Below are 4,119 nucleotides of genomic sequence, written 5' to 3'. Positions count from 1 at the left end.
AACTTCCTGCGGCCAGCTCGCGTGCTGAGCTCACGACAACAAAGGGAATAGGGTTTATCGCTCGCTTATAAATACCATGGAGGATCTCACACGGGGTGTAGAAGAGTTAAGGGATCGCGTGATCGCACGCGATTTCATCCCTTGACTGCAGAAGGGCGCCGTCAGGGGCTTGTACGGGGATCTGTTCGCGGTTCCAAAATTTCCAAAATTCTTTTACCGTTAAAAAATTCTCACCTCGCCGTCAACTCGACGGAGCTGCGGAGGGATGAATATCCGTACGATGTGTGTAAGGAAGCGGAGGAAATAAAAATGGTCCAATTAACGTCTTCTCGGTCATTCGACGCCGCTGCAGGTGCCCTGATAAATCCTAAGATGACGCAATAACGGGAAGCACGGCTCTGGACCCCGGCAGTAACCCCTGGAATCGGGGATGCCCGTATAGTCCTACTCGCTCCAGGGTTGGCCGACGGGACGTCGGCAGTTGTTTTACGAGGTGCCTCTACTTTCCACTTATTAAATCCCGACTCGGTACAAACCGCTCCAGGCAGCTAGCCGAAGAACCGCGGACACTGTGCCAGCCGGTGAAGAAGAGATATTGTCACTAAACGGCGAAGTGCTCCGGACGAAATGTGCTTTTCGAATTAAATAAACGATACGCATTGGTCGGGACTAAACAAATAACGCTGGAATATTCCGAGGGGTGCTAGAGAACCGTGTGACACAGAAATAATAACCCAAACATGAACAACCCAGGCCAAAAAAAAAAAAAATCGTGCGAAATGTAATTTAACTTAACTTGACCAAATTTTACTATGATGTCATTTCTCAACTATTTTTTGTCTTGGGTTACTTTTGTCTTAAGTTATTTTTGTCTTTGATTAACTCTGTCTCGGGTTATTTTTCATTGGGTTAATTTCTTTTGGTGTTATTTTTATTTGGGTCATTCTTTTTTCTTGGGTTACTTTTGTCTTTTTTAATTTTTTATTCGGGTTATTTTCGTCTTGGGCTATTTATATTACGTGGCTTATAAAGTTCGGTTGCCATTACAATGAAAGTTATCGTAAGAATAAACGGCCGAGATGTTGACGAAGCAACGCGGCGATACGGAATGATGATAATTTACGATGGTAACGAACATCGAGCGACGGGCGGAGGAGCGCATATAAATAATAACGTAAATGTTGAGAAATTTTACTTCATTTTCCGAGAATCACGCTCAGGGTGATTTTCATGAGGGAATATTGCTCCGGAGAGAACAGAATAGATTCTTGCATGGAATAAAATATGAGAAAAATGTGCAGAGAACCCCGTAGCGAGAGAGATGAAGTGCAGCCGTCTTTTCGCTGCCACTTCGTGCCTCTGCTTCTCTGCTTCTCTGCAGCTCTTTGAAATAAACAGATCAGGATATTTATTACACCGTTTACACCGTAATTGAAATCCACAGTTTCAAACTATCCTCTATTCCTGGGACGGCTTTTATCCGATCCCTGATCGTTTCGTTTCAATGAAATCAAGGCTTACACAAATAGGTACATACAAAGCACGAGCGTCTTCACTCTCGATTCGAACCCGATAGAGTTTCTCGTTTCTAAACAAACTTGATGGCACGAATAGAGAATCAAAGATCCGCCTGGTATATATTTCAATACGATGCTGAAACCCGGCGATAACGCGTCATTCGTTACCCTGGAGCTTTCCTTCCAACATTTTTTACTCCCTTTTCACCTCTGTTTACCCCGCACGATGCAAGAAGATACTAAAGTCTGAAAAGCCTTGAATTTTTGTACCAGTTTCTTAGAATTCATATGAAATATGTCGATGTCTTCTGAAAGCCTCGGGCATTCTTTGCTCGATTTGTAATTTCTGAGCTGTCTTGAAAAATATCGAATTCTTGTGAAATACCGTTTTCCAACGCTGCATGGTACGAGCTGTTCTCCGATTATCAAAGAAATCCGATTCACCGTACTTTTCGCATCTTTTATGGAAAATCTCAGGGAATATAGGAGATTTTATTTTATTTTATTTTATTTTTTTTTTTATGAGAAACTTGAGAATAAAATTTCCAGTATATTTGCGGAAACGTGGAAAAAAGTTTTGATTAAAATTTGCGGAGAACTCGTTGCGGCGTCTTTTTACCGCCAGACACTTTCACTCACGGCTCCCGAGCTTACGAAAGCTTCGGTGTAACTCTATGCGCGTTGGCTCCGCATTCAAATCGTACAACTGGTGTGATTTGTATGGAAATTTTGCGTGTGCCAAAAGTCAGGCAATATGGCGCGGGGCGCGGCTGTAGTTTCGAACTTTCAGCTCGCCCTTTGAATTCGCCGTATAATAGGCGAGGAATACGAGAAGAGGTAACAACAGCTTAGCGAAAGTGCGTTTAGGCGTTGAAAACGTGAAAACATTAGTCAAGACGTAAATCTACGATACTTACAAGAGTTTGAAATAATAATAACAAAAGGAAAGATGACGCGTCCTTTGAATCTCAGGATTTATTCCCGTCACGCCACTGAAATATAATCGCGCACTACGTTCATTTCCCAACGAATGAAATAATTTTCGCACTTTTCGACTTCATCGAAACTTCAAACGCTTTTTCACGCCGTTTCAGGCCAGACTCCGAGACTCCCGAACAGTTTATATTTTCATACGCAACTACTTGCCGATTACTTGACAACCCTCTGAAATTTCTTAGCAGAAATGGCTGCAATTAGTCTGAAATTCGACGGAGGAACGGGAAGCGTTAATCTTAGCTCAAACCGGCTTCGTGGCTTTAATCGGTGTAACAATATATCCCAAGTTAATTATCTTGACATAGTTGACCGACCGCTGGACCAATACGGAATCCTTTGGGAGGGACGTGACAAAGGGGGAGGGGGACGATTTCGCTCCGGAGTTTAGACAGAAATTATTGGAGCTATGATGTGGTGAGGGTAGTTTTGCCGCCCCGTGCTCGTAGAGCTTGTTCATACACGCTATTATAGATGGAACGCATCTTTGCCGGTGGCTCGATTTCGAAGTTTGTTGTTAGCTCGCTGGAAAGTTCCCTTACCTGGATTTCAGCAATTATAAACGCTAGTTCATCTTCCACCTTAATTAATCGAAAACTTCCCACAGCCCGATGCGCCAAACTTTGAAACGAACCAGATGTAACGAATTCACCTCATCATTTTACCCCCTGCAGCGGGATGTATAAATGCAAACTCGCTTCTGCAATTGCACTAAGTGCAAAGTTATTCTTTCGAAGAGAAACTTGTTACGGAAAATCTTAACTTCCATATTCAGCGGTGTAATTTCACCGAAATCTCATCGCCGCTGTGCAATTCCCATATTCCACATATAATGTCCATACTGCAAATATACCGGCGCTGCTTGATTCTCTTTCAATTTATCAGCCGGATTCTCCGCTTGTGTGTCAGGCAAATGTTACCTTCAGTTTTATCTCGCCAGTTCTCGCTTCGTTAGTCGCAGCTTTTGTGTCAACTGTCTGCTTTCACCGTGCTTCTCTCGATCTCGTTTACGGACCAGCTCTGTTCGGTTCAAACGCATTCTGCAGTTACTCGTGCAGTTATCACCGATCAAATTTTATTTTACTTCTGTCCTTTCCCTAGGCTTGTACTTTTTATTTATTTATTTATTTTAAACTTATTGTCGTCATCGTTACTCAACGGAATCACCAACTCCGAATCAATCACACGCGATCACGATATTAATGAGTAAGAAAATAGTTCCTATGCCAAAATAAATACAGGGTTTCTAGCTGGAGCTTTATCGAGTTACGAAAGCGAGATTTTTGAAAATTAATAAAACCAGTGTATCTGAATCAAGCGCGTGAAAATTTGACTTTCCAATAAATGAATAACGTCCACATTGATGAACAAATTGTCTAATTGTCAAATTGCCTGACCCAGTTTAGTCGCTAAAACGTAGACAGGTAGAATTCAGCTGAAATTTATATATCCCGTGGGAATATTTCGTTTGCTTTGACTTTGGGATAGCAATTAATTATATCATCTATAGCATATCTATAGTTCAGCAAACTGTGTCTACGATCCTTTGCCGAGGTCAAGTGTTAACGAGATTTCTATTATTTATCATCACAAGTCATAACGGAAAACG

Source organism: Neodiprion lecontei, chromosome 1 (genome assembly GCF_021901455.1).
Source record: "Neodiprion lecontei isolate iyNeoLeco1 chromosome 1, iyNeoLeco1.1, whole genome shotgun sequence".
Taxonomy (NCBI): domain Eukaryota; kingdom Metazoa; phylum Arthropoda; class Insecta; order Hymenoptera; family Diprionidae; genus Neodiprion; species Neodiprion lecontei.
This window is presented reverse-complemented; position numbering follows the sequence as displayed.